Consider the following 13,313-nt stretch of genomic DNA (forward strand, 5'->3'; position numbering starts at 1 on the left):
AATTATAAAAAAAAGATCAATACATTCCACAAGTAAAAATTAAAAAAAGTATCTAATTCAAACTTCTTCCATACAATAACTGTTTGCAATACATACAATAACTCAAGATGTTTTATAACAATACAAAAAGTGTAGCATAATATAATTAGAACTAACAGAAGATGTCCTCATGTGTCTTCAAGTAATGCCAAAAGTAAATTCCCTAAAAGCCACCAATAAAAAATATGCACAAATATAAAAATAATACTACATTAAAATCATAACGTAAAAACATTAACTATGTTAGAAGAAACATTTCTAACAATGCATTAAAAGTAGCCTATAAGCTACCTAGATAAAGTTCAATCTCATTCATGAATGCACAATTCTATATTAATACTTAAACAAATATATATTGCACACTCAACACTCCCAATATGAATTTAAACCACCTTATAACATCATGCAAGCCACCACAAAAGCAATCACAAACATCACAAGTATAGAGTGTTTACAAATATTAAAATCAATTAAAGTATTATTCATCACATCTAATCAACAAGGTCCATTCACATTTGCAAGAAACTAAAAACACTCCTGATATGAATTTAAACCACCTTATAACACCATGCAAGTCACCCGCCTGCTCTAACACAACAATACACCACAAAATCAGTCACAAACATCACAAGTATAGAGTGTTTACAAGTATTAAAATCAATTAAAGTATTATTCATCACATCTAATCAGCAAGGTCCATTCACATTTGCAAGAAATGAAAAACACTCTCTATATTAGTTTAAACCACCTTATAACACCATGCAAGCCACCCGCTTACTCCAATACAACATATCACCACAAATCCAATTTTCAACATCACAAGTATAAAGTTTTACAAGTTTTTAATTAGAATTTACTTACTTTGCTCAAGCTAAGTTTACAATATTCAGATAAAATCCAAAGTTATCTTGTGTTCTTCACCTTGTTCCTCACAATTTCTTCAGCCACAAAAGAGAAAGAGAGCTGGAGATAAAAGTAAGATAACTTTTAGTTAGCTTCAGCCCAACCAAAATTATCTCCCTATTTAAGCTTAAGCACAAACAAAACCAATAACAAACACATAACAACCAAAGGGAGTAAAAAAAGCAAAACATAAAAAGACCCTCAAATAATGTTACCTTTATGATTATATATGACCAGTGTCCAGTTCTTGTTCACAACAACATTTGAAATCACTTCACTTGTGTCTATTTCAAAACAAAGTGTTGGGTTTGGCTATCTCTAAAGACTAAATTCAAAAGTAGTTAAGAAAAACAAGGAATGTGGGAATTGCAATAATGGTAATAATTGGTGGAGGGACTAATTAGTTGAACAAACAAATTAGTACAGATTCCATAATGAGCTTTGTGTTCAATCTACTATAACTACAAAGAACTATATATAACTATAAAAACAAAATAGTCTTATTAGTAGTAATTCAAATCAAAGAATATGACCCTTAACTGACTTCCTTCTTACCAGTGGTGCCTAAAATTTTTAATTTCTTGTTTGCTAGTTATATGCTTTTTAAACTAAGATATTTAAAAAGCATATAAATATATGTTAGCATCTCAAAGAGGTACACATTACACAATGAGTTTAACCATCAACTATGAGACTATGAAGAAGCTTGTAAAAATAGTAGAGTAGTATTGAAGCTTGCTTCTATTTTATCTTTTTTTTTTTATTCAAAAATGAGTTTGAATTGCTTAGATTAGATTTTCATATATATGACTAGTTCTGAAACTAACAAAAACCATTACCAATTAAACAAGTATAAGTTGTCAATAAACTCCAATACCCATTTTTATTTTTCTCTTGCAAAATAACAACCAAACAATTCTCTCCATTCTAACAAAATTGTCAAAGGGTACTACACAAATACAAATTTTAAACCATGTTGGACCTAACAATTTAACATAAACTCAATTAGTCAACTATATAGCACAACATATAACAAACTCAACTCTCTGAGGCACTTTGTCAAACATCAACTAGATAAATTTGGACAACATAAAAGGATTAGAGACTAGAAAAGAAAAACCCATTTCCATTAAATGAATGAAAACACAAAAATCATAACAAATCCAACCATGGCAATAACGAAAAGCAAAAGAGAGAGAGACAAGTTAGAGAGAAAGACCAAAGAAACTCACAGTCATCATCGCCGGTGCGAAAGGGAGGCGAAGGGTCGCCGATGCGAAGGGGAGTCTAAAGGTCGCTGGTGCGAACGGGAGGCGAAGGGTCGCCAGAAGCGTCGCCGGATGAAGCGTCACAAACTGAAGGATGAAGCGTCGCTTATGATCGGTGACCTGATGTGTCGCCAACGGTGAGCCTTGCGATCTAGCGAGCCTCGCCGAATCGTAGGGATTGGCGAGCCGAAGCGCCGCGGTTGAGAGGCGACTGTGAGCCGGAGCGTCACGGTTGAGAGGCAACGGTGAGCCGAAGCATCACAATTGAGAGGCGACAGTGAAAAGCGACACTTGATGCTCTTCCTGGGTTTTTTTGGTATGGGAGCTTCTTTGGGTTTTTTTTTTTTTTTTTTTTTGACCAAAATGAAACTGGATATTGAAATGTTTTGGTGGTTAGCTGGGTATTGAAATTAGGCTTTTAAGTTTTTAGCGACGAATTTCAGTTTCGTCACTAAAGACCCAGGCTTTGTTAAGATTTTTAGAGACGAAATTCATTTTTCGTCGCTAAATATTAGTGACGAATTGTGATTTCATCACTAAAAACATATAAATGCAAAACTATTATTATTTTTAGTGACGAATATTTTCCGTCTCTAATTTTTCCTTATAGTGACGAAAGGATTTTCGTCACTAATACTATACACAACAACACCTACGGTGATGAAATATTTCGTCACTAAAAATTTCAACTTTTAGTAACAAAATATTTTGTCGCTATAGATTAATTAAACTAACGCCAAAGTTTCCCTCCACTAACGCCCATTTTTCAAATCACAATAGCGACAAAATTTATTTTTCGTCCCTAAATGTTATAATTTTTTTCATTATTAGTGACGAAATTCATATTTCATCACTAAAGATGTATTTTTAGCGACGAAAAATATTTCCTCACTAATTTTCGTCGCTAAAAATACATTTGTTGTAATATATTTCATCATCTTGCCAAACCCCTCCAGGGTGTTCAACCCCAACTTGAAAGGTCACTGCAGCAATGTGTGTGACAACTACTAAGACAACGTTTTGCGCATCGTTTGGCGAGTCCCTTCCTTCCTCATATTGGAAATATCTGAACCAGCTCTTTGGAGTTGGAAGAGGAGGGCTAGCCATTTTCCTCTAGAAATAACAATGTACAAATATTCCAATGCTTGTGTCAAGGATTGAAAGAGAGAGTTTATACATAGAGAGAGAGAGAGAGAGAGAGAGAGAGCAACTATAGTAATATTTTTATACGCCCTCTGTTGTTATGATAAGTTTTATCAGTCTGTATATAAATATAATTTTCAGTTATGACTATTTCAAAATGTATGTCCATTAAAGTAATTTTATTTAAGGTTCAATGGATTTTTCTTTTTAATTCCTTACATTTACTAGTTCAAAGTGAGAAAACTGGGAGTTATTCTTTAGTTATCCAATGAAGTCAATTTTTCACAACTAGGAAGAGGGGGCGAAAAGAGTGTGCTTCTGTTGAATATGATTTTGTGGCCAAAGAAAAATACAAAAAGTAAAAGTCAAATTTAGGTTTGGGGAGCCTATGCCAATCATGGTCAATGTGTATTCACTACAAGAAAAAAGATCTATTATAACAAGTAATATTACAACAACAAAAATCATTGGAGTAATATATATACTATTGCATCTGTGAGTTGTTTTTTGTTGTAATAGTAACTTAAATTTATTACATCAATTAAAATTGTTGCAAGAATTACCTTGTTACATCTAAATGTGTTGTTGTAATAACTAAGCCTTATTTTATTTTGAAATATATCGATGCGATAAGTAACCACTTATTTCACATCAAAATATATTGTTGTAATAGATGAAAAATATACTTTTTGTTGTAATAGTAACTTAAATGTATTACATCAATTTAAGATTGTTGCAAGAATTATCTTGTCACATCTAAATGTCTTGTTGTAATAGTTAAACCTTATTTCACATCAAAATAGTGTTGTTGCAATAAGTAACCACTTATTTCACATCAAAATATTTTGTTGTAATAGGTAAAACCTTGTTTCACATCAAATGAAGTTGTTGTAATAGAGGTCAAGGATGGCTTGATGCATTTGGGAGTTTAAGGCAAAAGCTGAAATTGAGGTTTTTTATATATTTGAGGCAAAAATACACTTTTGGCCCCTATATTTTGAGTCAATTTTCACTTTGGTCTCTACTTTTTTAGAGCGTCTATGTTGGTCCCTCAAAATCGAAAATTGTTACCATTTTGGTCACTATTGTCATCTTAATAATGGCAATTGTCTACGTAGCAAACCTTCAATCTAATTGAATTAAATAATAATTTTTTTTTTTTGGGAAGAACATAAGAACATGTTCTTCATGTTCTTCCCCAAATCAAGACATATCCAATTGACTCGAGAGCTCCGACGGTCGGCGGTGGGCTACAGATCGCAAAAACCGGCTCCAACGATTGGCAGCAGGTTACAAATCCAATAAACCAACTTTGGTGGGTTGGTTCATGGGTTTTCTCCTCTAAAACTCGCCTCAACCAATCTAACCGGAACCTTACCAAAATCCGACGATTCAAGCTTTTTTTGGCATGTTTTTGGTCAAAATACTTTATATCCAATGAGATTTATGCCAGATTCAGGGACATCTCGTTGAATCTAGTGAGATCTCAGCTAGATTTGGCGGAGATCTCACTGGATTTAGCAAGATCTCTGCCAGATCTGGCAAAATTTTGTATAAAATAAACTATTTAGGCCAGACTTTTCCACCATGGACATTTTATACCGAACTGACCGCTTTCTGGCATGAATCCGACCGCTCTAATCTGACTCCCTCTTTGGTCGGCAACTGGTTTGAACTTCCTCCACTTGATTCTGTAAGGTCGGTCATGGGTTGGGCACAAACCAGACCCAAACTGACCCGTGGACACCCCTTCAAACCCATAAACCCAGTAAACAAACCAATCTCCAACGAACCCATAAACCTATAAATTTTCTTAGAAAACAAACAAAAAAAACCCAAAACATTTAGCTTAAATACAAAATAGTAAATCCCAAAGCCCATATTTTCTCAAACACAAGCAAAATCATTAAATTCCAAAGTCTAGCTAACCACACCCTGAAATCTCCAAAGATCCACAACATGCCATACCTAAAATCTCCATACTTTTTTCATGTTCTTCTTCCCTAAAACCCATGGCCAAAAACCTATTCCCTGTAGATCCATGCCGAAAATCATTCTTCGCCATAAACCCATGTCCGAAAATCGATGATGTGAACTTTCTCTATCTCATGGTCTAATCCCATGGTCGAAACTCATGTTTGATGACTCATGGCCACACCCATCAATTGAACTCTATCTTATCATATTTCTCTCTATTTCTCACTCTCTAATATATGATGTAAAAAAAATTAAATATTACATAAATTGTTGGGCTTTATGGAGTCTAGTTGGTTTGATTCGGATGACAACCCGATCTGAAATGATGTTGCGTGGTTTTTAATGGGAGATTTTCTAAGGCTTAGTCCATGGAGCGGAGGCATGGGCCAATAGTTTGGCCCGTTTTGTAGCTCATTGTGAATCTTGTGTGCAAGATATAGAAACCGTTTTTTTGGTCATTAGGGTATACACAAAATTTGACAAAACATTTCACACTTGTTGATGTGGTAAATATGGTTTTCAGACCTGGATCGTTCAAACAACTTGAAAATAGAAAAGTTCAAAGTTTTTAAGGTCGAACCAAGGTTCAACTGAGGTCGGACTATGATAACGTTATAATTAATATACTAATTATTTAAAAGACAAACAAATATATTAAATTAGTAAAAATTGCAAAATTAACCAAAATAATCCAAATAAATATAAAGAATTATATTTTAAATACATTTCTTATGTCATAATTAACTTTCATAATGCAAATAAAAAATGTTAAATTCTAAGCATAATTGACAATCCAATATTTTCTTTTTTATGCCCATTCAACCATTTGTGAATTTAAAAGAAAAAAAATATATACAAGAGTGGGGTGGGTGGACATTGGTTTATGTCAATTTAAAAATGGGTTAAACAGAGAAAGTGTTCCCATAATATTTAAGAATTTTTTTACACAAAGCATAAGTGAGTTACAGCAAAAGCAAGCCTTTAATTAGTAGTTGAGAGTAAGAGTAGAACAAGGCAGTGCAATAGTGTTGAGCCGGATATTGTTGCATTATTTCGCAGGACAAGATAGTGGGCAGCGGGAAAGTTTTATTTGAGGGAAAAAATTGGGGAGCGGGAAAGGTGAATTATTTTCCTAGTTTTTTCTCATATATTCCGTTTTTCCCATATCCTCTCAGTTCCGTGTTTGTCTCCATCCATGATACCGTATCTCAATTTTGAAGTTTATCTCTACTGGCTTGGATTTGGCATCTCTCACGCAAACAACCAGAAGCTGTCCAAAAAAAAAATTTTTGAGAGAGGCAAAAAAAAAAAAAACGTGAGATTTGAAGGAGGCAAAGATGAGAGATTATTGAAGATTGTGATTTGAGGAGCAGCGAAGGAGTTTATTCTCTTTTACTGGGTTTTCTTTGAGGAATTTCTATCTCTCATTCCGGTTGGTTTGAGAAATTTCTCTGACTTGCAGTTGTAATCTATTGCTTCTCTTTAAATTTAATTTTTATTAATTTGTTTCTAGAGAAGAATTAGCAAAAAAAACAAAATTTTACTTTGGATTTTGAGCAGTGAAGTAGAATCAAGTAGCCTGATACAAGAATATAGGTGTTCTTATTTTGGAATCTAATTTTTGAAGGTTTATTGGTGAATGTAAGGTTAAACTTGTGATTTCTTTAAATTCAAATTATGTGTAGTTTGAATTTATAGAATGCTCTGTGCAAAGGTCTATTCTTTACACTATTAGTGAGTGGGAAATGATTTTATTCATGTTATTGGAGTCGTATAGTTGTTCTGATGAATCCAATTGCATTGTAGGGATATAGTGAACTTTATTTATTTATTTTTTTAACTATATAATTGGGTTGTGTTTGTGTGTGGTTTCTGTGTATTGATAGGTGTTATTCAAATTAATATACATGCAGAGATATATGTTTTGTTGTTTTAGAATCCAGTCTTTGAAGATTTTATTGATGAATATATATATTAGTAGAGTGAGTGAGAAATGGTTTTTTTTTTTTTTTTTTTTTTTTTTTTTTTTTTTTTTTTTTTTTTCATGTTTTTGGAGTTATGTAGTTGTTCTGTTGAATCCAAGTGCACCATAGGGGGTCCGTGAACTTTGTTTTTATTTTAAATTTGAATTTTGGTTGTTTAAGTGGGTTTTTAAGCATGTAGTTGTATGATTTTCTTTGCCTTTACTCACATATATTTATCGATGACATTTGTTTTATGTAAACTAACTGTTGGTGTTGCCTGTTCTGTATGATATGATGAACCCCTTTAAAATTTATGTTTCCCACTAATGCATGCTAAGCTTTATTAGACCAAATCTTGTTAGTGTAATGTACATGGTCCTTAGGCAGTCAATCGGGATATCAATGGTCACTGCTTTTTTGTTTACTTTAATGGCATCCTAGCATTTTAGATATTAATAATTCCAAGGCTTTTTCATCCTCACCAGATCACAACAAGGTAGGCAAGGGAAGATTAGAAGCTTGTCCTCAAAAGCAAGTAGTTAAGCAAGTGGACTAACACGATCAAGGTTAGTTTTATCCTGAATGCTAGACTCTTTGATGTTGATGTTTTTGGTTGTTCTATTGCTATATATATTCTTTTAGCTTATTGAAAGTGTCGTATATGGTGGAGACTTGCACTAGTTCACTTTAGTTTATTGCTAGTATTAGACTTAATATACTATTAAAAATAAAACTAGTATTTATTTAATGTTAACAAAATGTAAGTAAAAAAAGATATAAAATAATTATAAAAATAAAATAAAATAAAATAAATGTTACAATTGAGAAGAAAAAAAGGGCATTGAGGCCAGGGGGCCCTTGGCTCCATGCTTCTAGACTAGTTCACAAATAACACCGCCACTATATTGATACCTTGTGAAGATAACCATTTTTTTCAAACCGTAATCCAATGGGCATTGTATTGATTAGATTCTTGGCTACTAATTTTATTGGCTTCTTGAGTCATTGTTCATTTGAAATACCTGAATCTTCTTGAGTTATTGGCTTCTTGAGTTCTTGGCCATTTTTTGTTGTATGTGGCTTCCATCTTAGCAGCTAAATATTGTGATTTTTTTCCGTTTGATGTGAAACAAAATAAAACCATGTAATTCATTTTATAATTATCCAAGTACTAGACTACGAACCTAAAGTCTAGAATTTATGTGTTTTGTGTTTATTTACAGTGAAGATGTCAATAGATAAGGCTTGGATGTTTATTAAAGATAGGGGGTCACAAGAATGGCAAAATGGTATGAAAGCATTTCTAGATATGGCTTTTGCCGACGTAGAAGAGGCAAATACAATTCGATGTCCATGTCGTAAATGTGTTAATGTGGTTCCTAAGACACGTAATGAGGTAGCACTGGATTTGTGTAAATTTGGAATGGATCAAAACTACAAGATATGGATCCATCACGGTGAAGAGTGGTATGATGAACCATCTAATGAAAATAGTGTGGGCATAGATAATGAAAGCAATCAGGAAAGAAGTGATGATGCTAGGGCATATGAGATGATCAATAATATGATGAGAGCTGAGAACTTGGCTAGTACTACAATTGGTAGAGATGATGATTTGCACATACGGGATTGTGAGGAACCAAATGATAATGGTAAGAAATTCTTACTATTGTTACAAGATGCAGGACAAAAGTTGCACCCTGGTTGTAAAAATTTAACAAAGTTATCATTTTTTATGAGGTTGTTTCAAATGAATTGTCTATATGGGTGGAGTAACAAATCAGTTGAGGGATTACTTGAATTTTTAAGGTTTCATATCCTGATGGCAATTTGGTTCCTGAGTCATTTTACAATGCTAAAAAAATGATTCAGGATTTAGGACTTGACTACAAAAAGATTGATGCTTGCATTGATGACTGTGTGTTGTATCAAAATGAGTATGCTGATTTGGAAAAATATCCAAGATGCAAGAAGTTTAGATGGAAATCGAATGAGAGTAATGGTAATGTCATTAGGAAGAAAAAAGAACCACAAAAAGGTTCCTCAAAAGATTCTACGTTATTTTCCATTAACCCCTAGGCTACAAAGATTGTTTTTGACAAAAAATATAGCTTCTGAAATGAGATGGCATAAAGAGGGTAAAGTAGATGACGGTGTGTTAAGGCATCCAGCTGATTCGATGGCATGGAAACAACTAGATGAGGTTCACTCTTGGTTTGCATTAGACTCTCTTAATGTTCGACTTGGCCTTGCAAGTGATGGGTTCAACCCCTAAGGGGTTATGAGTTCAAGCCATAGTACATGGCCTGTTATGTTAATTCCATATAACTTGCTACCATGGACATGCTTGAAGCAACCTTATTGGATAATGTCCATGATTATACCTGGTCCTACATCACCTGGAAATAACATTGATGTTTATCTACAACCATTAATTGATGAATTAAATCAATTGTGGGAAAATGGTGTTGAGACATATGATGTCTCATTGGAGGAGAATTTTCGTATACATGCAGCAATTTTATGGACAATCAATGACTTCCCTGCATATGTAGTAATGTCTGGATGGAGCACCAAAGGAGTGCTAGCATGTCCATGTTGCCATAAGGATACGGTGTCATTAAGACTTAAGCATGGACGAAAGCATTGTTATATGGGTCATCGCAGATATTTAGAAGCTAATCATAAATGGCGTAGGAATAAAGAAGCATTTGATAACACAAGGGAAACAAGAGAAGCACCAAAGCCATTATCAGGGGATGATGTGATTGAACAGTATAAAACTTTTGAGCAAGTGATCTTTGGCAAAAGCATAGGTAAGAGGAAACGAGATCCAGAGATAAAGTGTTATAATTGGCGAAAGAAGAGTATATTTTTTGATTTACCATATTGGAAGACATTGTTACTTCGTCATAGTTTGGATGTGATGCATATAGAAAAGAAAATTTGTGATGGTATATTGGGAACGCTGCTTAAAATAAAAGGGAAGACAAAGGATGGCCCAAATGCACGTCATGATCTTAAAGTAATGGGAATTAGAAAAGATCTACATCCAAAACGTAAAGGTGATAAGAATATTCTTCCTTTTGCATGTTACACACTAACAAAAGATGAAAAACAAATATTGTGCCAGTTTTTAAAAGATGTGAAATTTTTTGACGCTTATGCGTCAAATATAGGGCGATGTGTAAAGATGAAAGACAACAACGTGGTTGGGTTGAAAACACATGATTGTCATGTTATATTTCAACATTTACTTCCACTTGTGATACGTGGTTTATTACCGAAGAAAGTTTGTGAACCTTTAATTGCTTTAAGTCATTTCTTTGTGGAAATATGTTCAAAAGAATTAACTGTTGAAGCATTGGACCAAATAGATCATCAAATTGCATAAAAACCCTCTGTAGATTGGAACAAGTATTTCCACCTTCATTCTTTGATGTTATGATGCACTTACCGATTCACCTTGCATATGAAGCTAAGGTGGCAGGACCTGTGCAATATAAGTGGATGTATCCAATTGAGAGATATTTACGCACGTTATAAGGGTACGTGCGTAACAAAGCTCATCCAGAAGGATCAATTGCTGAAGGGTATATTTCAGAGGAATGTATGACATTTTGCTCTTGGTATTTTGATGATATGGATACAAAACTTAATCAAATAGAAAGGAATGTTGACACTTGTCCAAGTGAAACAGCATCTGGTTTGAGTGTATTTACATCTGTTAACCATGATAGGCAAAACTGCATGTTTGAAGCTCTTTGTAATTCAGAGCTCCAAATGGCACATCATTACATTTTAACCAATTGTGAAGAAGTTTCTCCATGGGTTGGGTAAGTAATTTTATATTCATATGAAGAAATTTTTTTTAAATTTGTATTTGTTGATAATTTTTTTATTAATATTGCCTTTATATGTATGTAGTGAACATATTAGGGAGCTTACATCAATAAACCCTCGGAATGTACAACAAAGACACAAAGAACAATTTTCAAAGTGGTTTAAGTCTCAAGTAAGTGGATTAATTTTATACTAACATTCATGTGTCCATTTCAAAAATTTGCAATCAATTGATTGTGATTGTAATTGTGTAAATGTAGATTGAACAACTTTACGACAATCAAGATGAACGGATAAATGAACAAATTTTACCATTAGCTTGAGGGCCAAATTCTTGTGCACGAGTTTATTCTCGATACACTATTAATGGTTTCTTATTTCGTACAAACGAAAGTGAGCAGATGTTAAAAACCCAAAATAGTGGTTTGGTTGGGGGGAATGTGCAGATTAGCAGTGTGGATGGCATGAATATAGTAAGTTAGGCATTGTTTGAAACTATAAAGGAAAATAACAACTTGAGTTTTTGAAACTCGAGATTTACATAATAAATCGAGTCTCAAAAACTCGCTTTATGCTCGCTTTGGGCTTGCTGAGGTGGACAAAATGCCACCTGGATCTCGAGTTTCTAAAACTCGTTTTACTTCGGATAAAACTCGAGTTTATAAAACTCGAGTTTTACTATATCTTATTTTAAATTATGTTTTTTATATGCATGGAACTCGAGTCTTAGAGACTCGAGTTTTATGAAAGTAACTCGAGTCTTATAGACTCGATTTCCTCTGGACTGTTTATTTAAAACTCAGCCCATGGCATTAACTCTCACAGAGACTCACTCTCAGTAACACACAGAGAAAACCTAAAACAGAGCTCTCAACCTCACTAACTCTCACTCACTCACCCTCACTAACTCTCACTCACCCATAACTTTCTCACACCATAACTCTCTCACACCACTCACTCTCACAAAACCACATTGTCCACTCTCACTGCTCTTCCCTCTCAGCAAATTCATATCTAAGGTAAGGGTTTGCATAATTTGATTGTCATTGTAGTTGGGTATGTTGTCTATGGGTGTGGGTTAAAGAGTTTTACCATTTATTTTGTAGATAGTTAACATAACTTAGTTAATTTATCAATATTGTGAATTATAGAACTTTGTTTTGTAAGTGTTAATTTTTTGAGTATTTATTTGTATAGTTTTTGTTATCAAAATTTTATTCAACATTTTATTTTTATCATGATCTTACAAATTTCTTTGACTTTATTTATCATTGGTTTGGGTATGAAATGGGTAGTGAATGAATGTAATGAATGGGAATGGGTATGTAATTATCAAAATTTTATTCATCATTTCTAGGTTTTTATTTTTATCATGATCTTACAAATTTCTTTGACTTTATTTATCATTGGTTTGGGTATGAAATGGGTAGTGAATGAATGTAATGAATGGGAATGGGTATGTAATTATCAAAATTTTATTCATCATTTCTAGGCTTTTATTTTTATCATGATCTTTCAAGTTTTTTTGACTTTATTTATCATTGGTTTGGGTATGAAATGGGTAGTGAATGAATGTAGTGAATGGGTATGTAATCATGCTCCTCTACCCACCTAATTCTTTCAGAACCCTTTTAGGCATTATAGGTCACCACACAATGGAGTAATAGATAATTCCGTCTCTCCATCCACTAGGATTAGAAGGTTTACGTCTTGGCCTTTAGATATTAATGGGCACTCTATAACCTGGCTTGAATATGTTCATTGGTAAGATTGCATTACTTTTTTCCCTCACTTTACGACTATGTGATTTAACTAACATAGGACTTGACTTGAACAGGTTCACAATGCTTGATATTGTTATAATCATATACCATGGTGGTCCGCTTAAGAATCCCAATGCGAACAAGGGATTGCCATTTGAGGGGCCGGGTATGAAAACCTATTATGCTGAAGTTGATCGTAGGTTGAAAACCATTGATGAATTGAAGATATTTGTCATGGAAGAGTTGTGTAAGAATCCTGATGCGTACAACATGCAAATTACTTATCGTATGCCAAATGAAATCATGAAGCACCGGATTAATTACAAGTATATGCTGATAGAAAAAGACAAACATGTGAAGATCATGTTTGACAAGTTGGAGAGTATAGCTGAAGTAAGTAACATTGAGTTGTA

General features: G+C 33.6%; 1 protein-coding gene across 3 annotated transcripts in view; it reads left to right on the forward strand.

The window, feature by feature from the left end:
* The first annotated feature begins 6,614 nt into the window (after nucleotides 1–6,614).
* LOC142615238 (uncharacterized) overlaps nucleotides 6,615–13,313 on the forward strand; it is a 31,210-nt gene continuing 24,511 nt past the window's right edge. For 2 of the 3 annotated variants that reach the window (XM_075787959.1, XM_075787958.1), the window contains exon 1: nucleotides 7,354–7,860. The gene's annotated coding sequence lies outside the window, so the exon portion shown is untranslated. Of the gene's footprint in view, nucleotides 6,763–7,353; nucleotides 7,861–13,313 lie in introns of those variants that run through there. The other variant, XM_075787960.1, reaches the window with a different exon arrangement.

The sequence above is a fragment of the Castanea sativa genome, chromosome 11, assembly GCF_040712315.1.
Source record: "Castanea sativa cultivar Marrone di Chiusa Pesio chromosome 11, ASM4071231v1".
Lineage (NCBI taxonomy): Eukaryota > Viridiplantae > Streptophyta > Magnoliopsida > Fagales > Fagaceae > Castanea > Castanea sativa.